The sequence below is a fragment of the Eptesicus fuscus genome, chromosome 21 (assembly GCF_027574615.1).
Source record: "Eptesicus fuscus isolate TK198812 chromosome 21, DD_ASM_mEF_20220401, whole genome shotgun sequence".
NCBI classification, from domain to species: domain Eukaryota; kingdom Metazoa; phylum Chordata; class Mammalia; order Chiroptera; family Vespertilionidae; genus Eptesicus; species Eptesicus fuscus.
This window is the reverse complement of record NC_072493.1, coordinates 19,302,751-19,314,301: the sequence shown is the minus strand read 5'-3', so window position 1 is coordinate 19,314,301 and position 11,551 is coordinate 19,302,751. Positions and strand designations below refer to the sequence as shown.

The following is an 11,551-nucleotide window of genomic DNA, read 5'->3' as shown; positions in this document are numbered from 1 at the left end:
GCTGTGGGAACAACAGCGCGTTTCCTCCCCTCCCCGAGCGGTGCCTTCCCCCCAGCGTCCCTCCGAGGCCCGGGCCCTCCCCTGCCCTTCCCACCGGCACAGCCTCAGGACGGGAGGGACACACCTGTGCTGCCCCTGGGGCCTGGTCCCGTGCAGTCCGGAGGCAGGGACCAGGCGCCGGGCACCGAGACTCTGTGGGGACCCGTGAGATGGCCCGAGGAGAGGAGGCCGCCCCTGCCTGTCGATCCAGCCAGGGTCCCCGCTTCCCAGAGAGTCGGGGCTCAGGAAGGTGTTGGCGTTTGAGTCGTGGAATTCAACCTTTTGCCTTAATGCTGTCGCTGTAAAACGCTGCCGAAAGGAAAAATCAGGGGTTCAGCGTGAACCCGCCCTGGTTTCATCCCTCCTACTAAACGCGGCGGGGTCCACGATGCTGGGTTTCGCCAGGCGCAGTTCCTGCTTTTACACACGGGTAGCCACAGACCTGGCACTTTGCTCCGTTCATTCGCACGATGGCCCCGTGATGTAGACACAGTGATTATCCCCATTTTACAGATTCAGACACTGACCCCGGGAGACACTGAGAAGCCTGGAACCCGAGCTCAGGCGTGTCTGCCTCCCAGCCCATGTGGCCCGGCGGGCGTAGCTCAGGGGTTGAGTGTTGACCTGTGAACCAGGAGGTCACGGTTCGATCCCCGGCCAGGGCACCTGCCTGCGTTGCAGGCTCCATCCCCGGTGTGGGGCGTGCAGGAGGCGGCCGGTCCATGATTCTCTCTCGTCGCTGATGTTTCTATTCGCTCTCTCCCTCTCCCTTCCTCTCTGACACCCATAAAAACAGATTTAAACCCCAGCCCATGCGTCCTGGCCATGCGCCCGCCTTCCCTCCGGGCCTCCCCTTGCCTCAAACGATGCCCGAGAGCCGGAGGAAGCCGTGGGCGCCGTCCTCAGTCACCATGTCCCACGCCCGGCACCGGGTGTCTCTCGTCGTCCGGTCGTTCTCAGAGTCCTTCTGTGAACTGCTCCCGCGGAAGGAGAAATGAGCCCACTCCGACCTGACGCAGCAAGAGCCCAACACAGGCACCCCTTCTACCACCTCGGGAAGAATGTTCCATTGTGGCCTCATGGTTACCATGGCGCCAGCGGGCAGACGTCTGGACCTGGGGACTCAGGAGGAGCCAGGATGAAAAGCCCTCCTGTTTCCCAAACTTGGCAGGGCCCTCTGGAAGCCCGGCTGTCCCCGGGGCTGACCAAGAAGGACATCCCCTGGTCAGACCACAGAGTCCTGTCCGGTCGCGGCCCCGGTCTGTCTACCTCCTCCGCACCCGGGTTTGTCAGACTGGAAGCCCGCGGCCAGGGTGGGTTTCGCTTTTCCAGTCCCTGTCAGCATCTTCATACTCCCAGCATGGCTTCCGGGGAGGCTCAACCTTTTTTTTTTTTTTAAATATAAAGTGAATTCTTTTTTTAAAAATATATATATATTTTTAAAATTGATTTCAGAGAGGAAGGGAGAGGGACAGAGAGATAGAAACATCAACAATAAGAGAGAATCATGGATCAGCTGCCTCCTGCATGGCACACGGGGGATGGAGCCCACAACCCGGGCATGTGCCCTGACGGGGAATAGAACCATGACCTCCTGGTTCATAGGTCAACACTCCACCACTGAGCCTCGCCGGCCGGGCCTCAGTCCAGTTGTCTTTAGCGGCTTCAAACCAAGCTCCCCGAAGGCTCTGTCAAAATCGTGGGGCCCGGTGGGAGCTGCACTCCGGCCACTGCGAGGAGCGGCCTCGGTTTCAGCACAAATGCCAGGATGGAGGGAAGTGCTGAGAAAGAAAACCGGGCCGCCTCCTGAGGAGGACAGGAGAGTCCAAGGCAGGCATGCGCTCTGAAGATTTCTAAGGCAGGAGGGCCCTGGGAGGTTTGGATTTTATCTTCAAACGTTAGACCTAGAGAGACCTCCCGGCCCAGGTTAGGGTCTCTGATGCAGCATTCATCACAGTGGCCAAGAGGTAGAAGCAATTCAAGTGTCCACCCCAAGATGAATGGATTAAAAAAAAAGTGGTGTAGACACACAATGGAATATTATTTGGCCTTCAAAAATGAGGAAATCTTGTCACATGCTACAACATCATCACACATCCCTCATCCGGAAAAGTCCAGCCCGCGCTCGCTGGTGTTGCTCAGTGGATAGAGCATCGTCCTGCAGACTGAAGGGTCCCGGATTTGATTCCAGTCAAGGGCACATGCCCGGGTTTCGGACTCGATCCCCAGTGTGGGGCTTGCAGGAGGCAGCCGATCAATGATTCTCGCTCATCATTGATGCTTCTATCTCTCTCTCCCTCTCCCTTTCTCTCTGAAATCAAGAAAATTAAATAAATAAAAAAGTCCAGCCAGTGAAAACTTGGATTTCATCCCAGCCGCCAGGCCAAATGCCACCCTGGCGTTTGTGTGCAACGATCATTTCTGCCGCTAGGTGGCAATCTTGTTGCGACAATCTACATTCACGGTTTCTCTAAAGGGCAGCCAGCTGGGGGCACTCAAGAAAATAAATGATAATGTAAAAAAGGGTTTCAGCGCTGAAGATTCCTTGGCAGAGAATTTGCAAACAGCAAGAGCAAAAAAAATGCTCAAAAGCAAACGTGTTTTCCCTGGTTTCTGATCACCATTTTTAGAAAGAACTGGGTTTAGAAAAAAAAAAAAAAACCCTACCTGCCCTCGTTAACGTGTTGAAAATGTTCAAACTTAAATTACAGTGTTGGTGTTTTCTCTTTTCTTCATTGGTCTCATTTTCCGAGGCGGCGTGGCACCTGGGCTGCCTTTTAACGAACTCTCAAAGCAGAGGCTGCACAGCCTGGCTGGCCCCTCAGGAAAGTGTCTGTCTGCGGGGTCACCGCCCTGGGGGGCAGCCTTAGACCATTCCTCCTGCATCACTGAAACTTGGGGTTCCAGCTGCGCTTCGGTTTCCCTTGCAGCATCTTGTGGAGGGGCGGGCCGTGAACCCAGGAGACTCCTTAGCCTGAGTGCCTGTTTCTGCCCGGACCTCAAAGGTGAGATTTTATTTGATAGAAACTCTGTCGCTATCAAAACAAACAAAACATCCTCAAAAGCCACTATTTCACAAAGGCCCAGGGATATCAAGTGGCTGCGGATTACACTTCAACGCTCTCTTTTTCTTAAAAATGTGGGTTTTTAAAAATTGATTTAAGAGAGGAAGGGAGAAGTAGAGAGAGAGAGAAACTTCGATGTGCGAGACACTGGTCGGCTGCCTCCTGCACGCCCCCTACAGGGGATCGGACAGCAACCTGGACATGTGCCCTGACCCTGAATGGAACTGACAACCTTTTGGTGCATGGGACCACGCTCAACCAACTGGGCCACACTGGCCAGGACTCAATCACATTTTAGAGGTTGGAGATGAAGATTAAAATGAATGTTTTCTTTCTTCTTGATGTTGCAAGCTATCCGAGTTCAAGAAAAACAAGTGTAATATATTTTTCATCTGTAGGTGGCAATGTTTCTACTATCAGCGTTATCTTTATTACAGGGAGATCATTAGGCATAATCTTTTTACAAAACATTTTTAGAATTTTTTACTTTGGAACAACTCAAGCATTAGCCCATTAGCCCCTTCCTTTCCAGCTGGGTAATTTTGAAAAATATAAAAAATAAATAAATAAAAACCAGGCCATAAAAAAATTACCATAGAGAAATAAAGTTATGATACCTCCTGTAGAACACCCCCCAAGGAATTCTAGGAGCATCCATGGGGCGCTAAAAAATAAATAAATGGGCAACTAAGAAACAAATAAAAAGCAGCTTCCTGTTTATGAAGATGAAAGGCAGTGAATGCCATATCCTATAGAACATGGTGTGGTAAACCTGTCTATCAAATGATGTAAGAGTGTTTACATTATATAGGCAGAGGGTGAGAAGGTGAAATAAACAGTGATACCTTGTGTCTGAGGAAGAGAAGCTTTTAATTATTTTAAAAGCAATGATGAGCCCGGCCGGCGTGGCTCAGTGGCTGAGTGTCGACCTATGAACCAGGAGGTCAGGGTTCGATTCCCAGTCAGGGCACATGCCCAGGTTGCAGGCTCGATCCCCAGTAGGGGGCCTGCTGGAGGAAGCTGATCAATGATTCTCTCTCATCACTGATGTGTCTATCTCTCTCTCCCTCTCTCTCTTCCTCCCTGAAATCAATACAAATATATTTTAAAAAATTGTTTTTAAAGCAATGTGGAAGTGACAGAAATGACAAACTACGAAACGAGAGATGATATGACATGCACACAGTCTAGGGGTTAAACAAGTGAGAAGACCAAGTTAGAAGTTTTCACCGAGTGACTGGCCATATAAACCCCAAACCATAAAAAAAGGGAATCCGAGTAAACAAAGGGAATGGAAAACTACCGACTCGTGAGCACACAGCCGTGACAGCTGCGGGCTCTAAAATTAGGAAGAGAGACACGAAATTTTCGGAGCAACACCAACGCCAACACATCACGCAGGCTCAGCCCACCAGCACCTTTCAGAAGGGCTTTACCCCCTAAACGAACACAAGGCACACGCGGCCATTGCCAGGTGGGCACCCGGCGGCTGCTCACTTCCCCAAACCTCCGTGCTCCCTGAGTCCAGGGCCATTTCTCTACAGAGGGCCGCCCTCGAACCACAGCTCAAATGAAAACCAAGGACAGAGAACCCGACCATGGCATGGCTCCGTGGTTGAGTGTTGACCTGTGAACCAGGAGGTGTCACCAGTTCGATTCCCGGTCAGGGCAGATGCCCGGGTTTCAGGCTCGATGCCCAGTAGGGAGCGTGCAGGAGGCAGCCAATCAATGATTCTCTATCATTGATGTTTCTCTCTCTCTCTCCCTTCCTTTCTGAAATCAATAAGATATATTAAAAATAAAAATCATGCACTTTTCGTAAACCTGAGATTTGTTGCTTCCCTAGTGTTTTGTGCGTTATTTCTAAATGTGCTAGCTGCCAAAGGTATCGCTTTTCTCTCTATATATATTTAGTCATGATGCATTGCTTGCAGGAAACCTGAATGCTCAGTTTCTGGCACTGAACACGTTTTTCTGGAATTGCTGTCAGCACAACCACCGAGGCTTCTGTTTGCCGCCCTCTGCAGCGTGGCTTGTTGTGTGAGAGAACAAGAACAGTAGGTTTGGGGAGGTGTCATGTTCTATTTGCATTGGCTTCCCTGCAGCTGAGCACTCACAGCTTTGAGCATCTCTCAGGTCTGGAATATCTTAGATCTTTGGTGCATCGGAGGTGGGAGAAGGGAAAGAGATTTTAAAAAATAATGATAAGTACTTGCCTGGCCAGTGTGGCTCAGTGGTTGAGTATCGACCTGTGAACCAGGAGGTCACAGCTCGATTCCCCAGTCAGGGCACATGCCCAGGTTGCCAGCTCGATCCCCAGTGTGGGGTGTGCAGGAGGCAGCCCATTAATGATTCTCTCTCATTGATGTTTCTGTCTCTCTCTCCTTCACCCTTCCTCTCTGAAATCAGTAAAAATATATAAATAAATAAATTACAATAATAATAAAAATAAGTACTTGATCTGCTCATCATGGGATGAAATCAGACTTTTTGTACTTTCAATCACACATTTCAAATTTCACCTGTGTGACCAGGCCTTTTGTCTGCTGGCTGTGGGGGGTGCAGAACATGTTAAAAGCGTATTTGCATAGACAGTTCAGTTAATTTTTCTATGTTTGTTAAATAAAAAACGTTTATCTCCTAAAAAGAGGTTTAACCGACAGATATTAGGTGAAGGAGATCAATTGTAAAGACGTTAAAAGCGCCCTGGCTGGTTTGGCTCAGTGGATAGAGCATCTGCCTGCTGACTGAAGGGTTCCAGGTTCGATTCCAGTCAAGGGCACGTGCCTGGGCTGGATCCCCGGTGGGGGGCATGTGGGAGGCATCTCTCCTCATTGATGTTTCTCTCTCTCTCTCCCTGCCTCTCTCTGAAATCAATAAAGATATTAAAATAAGTAAAAAATAATGATTAAAAAGAAGAAGTTAAAAGAACTCAGTAACGCTAGGGGGGTATTGATCATCGTAAACCCTGCAAACAGGCAGGCGGGTCTATTTCTGAAAGCCCCTCAGCAGCTCACGGTGAGGATGCAGATCGGCATGCAAGGAGGGCGGTCTGGTTCCTGGGCTCCTGGGCTCCTGCCGTGAGCGTGGGCTTCGTGCCTTCAGCGCCCCTGCAACTCGGCGTGTTAATACATAATGACACCCACGTGGCTGGGACCGAGCACTGGCTTGCAGTGTGAAGTAATGTGTAATGATATTTCAGAAGAGGAAAAACTTCCCCTGGGACTGAGCCATGGGGCTCGAAGCGAGGTCACAGGGCCGGATACAGCCAGCCGCAGAACGTAGGCAAATGGGGGTGCCATTGTCAGTTCGTGGGGTGCAGGGACACCCCTCCCACCCTGGACTTGTAAGTCAGGCGATGCAGGTGGCCTTGTCACAGAGCTGCCTGCTGCTGCCGCTTGCCCAGGATTCACTCCCCTCCCAACCAAAGTCCTGATTTGCCCCATTAAAAGGCGTCATGGGATCCTTATGGGCCATAAAGGGATGGCTAGGGCTCACCTTTGCTTTTACTACAAAAATATAGTTAAACTTCACATTTGCTTATTTATTTTTTTTAGTCCTCACCTGAGGATACGTTTTTATTTTATTTTTTTTATTTTATTGCTTTTAGAGAGAGAGGAGGGGAAAAGGAGAGAGGGAAACATCAACGTGGGATAAATATTGATCGGCTGCCTCCCACACACACCCTGACTGGGAATCAAACCTGTGACCTTTTGGTGTACAGAATGACACTCCAACCAACTGAGCCACCACCGGCCAGGGCTGCTCTGTCAGCGTCACCGCCTCATGTGACTATTCCCTCCACTGGGCACCAGGACAGCAGCCCCAGGGCATCTAACCGGCATGGGAACGTCTTACTGACAACTCTCCTCGCCCCATCTGTCTCCTCAAACGAATGAGTTCACTCGCCACTCCATCGCCCTCGGACCGAGACGCTGGCCCTCAGATCATGGATTAAATGATACAGTAAATGACCAGGAAAAGATGAACATACAGGGATGGGCGGAAGGGTGTTATATATATATTTTTTATGCAGCTGGGAACGCAGAAAAAGGAACGCTGGATTAAACAAGTACCTCTATCAAAATGATGGGATAGCTGCTGCTTAGCCAACTTGGGAAGGTCACGCGCACACAAACACAAAATGTCTCCGACTACTCAAGATGGGTTTACCACGCCGCTGCTGCCGCCGAAGGCTGTGGGAAGGATCTAAACTCGGCGCTGCCCACACACCAGGTCGCATCTGCCCATCACTGTATTTTGATCTCATTGAAGGCGTCCTGGATCCGAGCTCGAGAAATAGCTCAACCAAAGGAACAGTTCAAGTATGCAAAAATGAACTCCAATGGTTTAATTCCATTAACCTTCTATAAGATTCCAAACATAATACTCTAATTTCCAAATACAAAAAAACACACACACAACTGCTGGCCAGTGTTGATCAGTGGTTAGAGCATCTGCCTGGGCACTGGAGAGTCTTGGATTCGATTCCAGACAAGGGCACGTACCAGGGTTGCAGGTCTGATCCCCACCCCAGGTCGGGGTGCATCGGGGAACGTGTGGGAGGCAACAAGCGATATGTCTCTCTCACATCGATGTTTCCCTCTCTCCTCTCTCTCTCCCCCTCCTCCCTCCCTTCCACTCTCTCTTAAAATAAACATAAAAATGGGGAAAATATACTCCAAAAACGACAACAATAAAAAACTCTAATAATTTGAACCCATAGGAGAATTTCGCAGGAAAACATTGAAGAATCGTATAGTTTATCAAAGCACATTTAGAAACCTGAATTGGAAGGGGGGAGTGTAGCCACGCTTAGATGATCATGAATGAAGATGAAGACAGTTATTTAACAAATGTTCATTGAGTGTTTGCTATGTGACAGGCTTTGTTCGAGACGCTGAACAGACACGTATGAATAACGATGAGAAGGACACGTACGAAGCCCCTCTCTAGGCCAGGCCCTGAGTAAGTGCTCCATGTATATGGGCTCAATGGATCCACTCCCACCACAACCCTGTGAGCTACTATCATTACCTCCACTTCACAATGCAGAGACGAAGCTTCCGGCAGGTAACTCACCCGAGGTCACAAAGCCAATGACAGTGATGGCAACTTCCTCCCGTTACTTTATATTTGACCCCAGGAGGTCACATTTCGATTCCTGGTTGGGGGCACGTGCCCAGGTTGTGGGCTTGATCTCCAGTGTGGGGCATGCAGGAGGCAGCCGATTAATGACACTCTCTCTCGTCATGGATGTTTCTCTTTCTCTCTTCTCTCTCCCTCTTCCTTCCTCTCTGAAATTCAATAAAAACATATTTTTAAAAAATAAAGTAAAAGTGAGCCTGGGCTGTTGAAGAATCAACATGGAGGTCATGGGCAGAAGCAAGACTAGGTGGGAAGCTACTGCAAAACACACACACACACATAAAAAAAAAAAAAAAACAGGCAAGAGATCATGGTGGCCTGGACCAGAGTGACGAGAACTGGTCAAATTCTGGAGAAGTCATGAAGGTAGAGCCCACATTTGCTGATGGACCGGTTATAAAGTGGAAGGCAAGCAATATCAAACTCAAAGGCTAACACGGGCCAAATAAACGAGGCGTGTGGCCCGCGGGCCACGAGTTTGACATGCTTGGTGTAAGGGGAGAGGGTCAAAGAAAAATCCTAAAACTTTTGGCCGACCAAGCAACTGGAAGGATGGAGTCCAATACATCCCTTTCTCACTTTCTTCCCCCAAGCTCCCCTCGGTAGGTCCTCGCCCACAAACCCTCCCTGGGATTTCTGTCACTATGCCGCAGCCTCCTTGCTCGGTGGAAGAGGTTTAGAAAGCACTGGAATTCAACAAAACACATTTAAAGCTGCTTGGGGTTTTGCTTATCTGAAATCTGCACATGCTAACACCGTTCTGTGATCTGGCAACCTTGAAATGATGATGGGGGGAAATTTACTCTTTTTTTTCAGGGATCCATTAGACGCCTTTCAGAAGACTGAAACTCCATATATTGTAACTAGACTGGATATACTCCGAATATTTTAAGCATACTGAAATTCTGCTTAGTGTAGTTCTGGCACGTAGACTGGTTGGCTGGATGCTAGGGAACACGCGTTTTCTTAGAGAAAAGCAGCATCCCTGGCTTGTAATTCAGGGCATACACAAACGCATGCCTGATCAGCGACTCGCCGTTTTTGTCAATATATCAACGCAATTATTCAGGGTGGGGAACGTCTGGCTCTCGGACCGTAGAAGGCCCATGAAATCATTTGGTCTGGCCCTGCCAAGGCATTAGGGGTGAGTTAATTAAATGTTGGACCAAATACAGCAGGCTAACTTTTAAGTTGATCATTTCGTATGGCCTGCAAGTGATGTTATAAATATCCAAAATGCTCTTGGCAGAAAAAAGGTTCCCTACCCCTGATTAAGTCATCAGCTCAAACTTTCACTAATTTCACTTCTGATTTCACTTATTAGTTCAAAAGAGGACAGATTAAATAGAGTAAAAACATATGAGCAGGGACTACCAGCTTCATGGTGAGCCGACATTCAATGAGAACAAGGCACTCTGATTTTATCTGAAACACGGGGCCTGTTCCTTTAGTATTAAAATAACTGTGGTATTTGAGTTTAGAGCCAGTAGTCTGGTCTCAGGACAAAAATATGTCTTTCGCCCTAACTGGTTTGGCTCAGTGGATTGAGCGTCCGCCTGTGGACTGAAGGGTCCCAGGTTCGATTCCGGTCAAGGGCATGTACCTTGGTTGCGGGCACATCCCCAATATGTGCAGGAGGCAGCTGATCGATGTTTCTCTCTCATCGATGTTTCTAACTCTCTATTCCTCTCCCTTTCTCTCTGTAAAAAATCAAAAACATACACACACACACACACACACACACACACACAATATATATATATATATATGCCTTTCTTTGGCGTTGATAGATCATTAAGCATCCACCTTAACCGTTTCAACACAGAAAACAGCTTTCTGTCTTGTCCCGTAAATAGCCTGCATTGCCTTCAATTAGGCAAATTAATTTAGATTTCTATCCCAAACTATATACAGTACCATATACTCATTTCATCAGAGAAATGATCAGTTCTGACTGTGAATTGTTTACTTTTTCATAGGAGTGTGCAGCAAAGTGAACATTTAAAATACGATAAAGGAGTCCTGGCTGGTGTGGCTCAGGGGGCTGGAGCGTCGTCCTATACACCAGAAGGCGGCAGAGGTTCGATTCCCAGTCAGGGCACATGCCAGGTTGTGTGTTCAGTCCCTGGTCAGGGCATGTAGGATCGATGTTTCTCTCTCTCTCTCTCTCTCTCTCTCTCTCTCTCAAAATCAATAAACATATCCTCGGGTGAGGATAAAAAATTAAATATGATAAAAGAAGAAACTCTCACGTAACTGCCTCTCAATAGATGCCTCCTAACTTCCAGGCTGGTTTCTCCACTGGGCTGCCGACCCGCCTGTCTAGCGGCTCCTGGACTCCAAGAATGCCAAACTGAACGCACCTTCTACCTCACACTGCCCCTATTCCTGTGCCCTGTGCATCTGTTAATAACACCGTCACCCACCTGGCCAACCAGGTTAAGCACGCGAATCCCCCGGACCCTCTCGATCCTTCACTTCCTACATCCAATCGGCTGCCAGGGGCTGCCCACAGAACAGATTCACAACCGTCTCCCCGCATCTTCACGGCCAGACTTCCCTTCCTCAAGCTCGGCCTTAGGTTACTCCTCGTCCCAAAGCTTCACGCGTTTCCTCCCGTTTCCTAGGGAACAGCCTAGCCGCCTAGGAATAACAGCACCCAAGGCTTCCCGTGCTTTGGCTCTGGCCTCCCCACGACCCCCGTGGTGACGATCCCCGGACTTCGTTGATGGAGGTGACCGAGTGGTCAGTCCATGGAAGTTGGATGGCTCGTCGTTGTCCAAAGGAGAACATGGCCCGGAACCCTCCGTGTGGTTTCCCGGGGAGGGAGCGGACGAGGCAGAGGAGGCAAGTGGGAGCCAGCGCAGGTCTGCACGGTTTAAATAACGTTGGACTCTGGGCGATACAGGTGGTCTCTAATTGTCCAGAACTTGACCTTGGGGTGATTCAGGGCAAGGGAACCGGTGTGAGACTTAGATAAAGGAAGGGGTTGGGGATATGGGCTTCGGATTGGTGGGTTTGAATATGAAAGGCGTATCCGCAGGCAAGGTGCTTGTGACTCTGCGAATTAGCTCATCCGGGGAGGGACAGTTCATCCCGAGGGCCCCAAGGCTCTGAGATGTCAGGGTACACAAGACAGAAAAAAAAAAAAAAAAGTAAAAACATGAATACACTCTCCCGTCCCATGAACCCTTTGCTCACAGTTCTAGTGGCCCCAGAAAATTGCCCTTTCATAGGAAAAAGAGTTCTGTAGAGCATCTCTCCACATGCTGCCACCACCCGTAGCCCTGACTGAGTAG

The 11,551-nt window shown here is 49.1% G+C and overlaps 1 long non-coding RNA gene across 1 annotated transcript; it reads left to right on the top strand.

Annotated features, from left to right (window-relative positions):
- The first annotated feature begins 5,043 nt into the window (after positions 1-5,043).
- LOC129147592 (uncharacterized) lies at positions 5,044-10,997 on the top strand. Its single transcript, XR_008554901.1, has 3 exons — positions 5,044-5,161; positions 10,232-10,332; positions 10,880-10,997. It is a non-coding gene; the product is annotated as an uncharacterized LOC129147592 (long non-coding RNA).
- Positions 10,998-11,551: the final 554 nt, after the last annotated feature.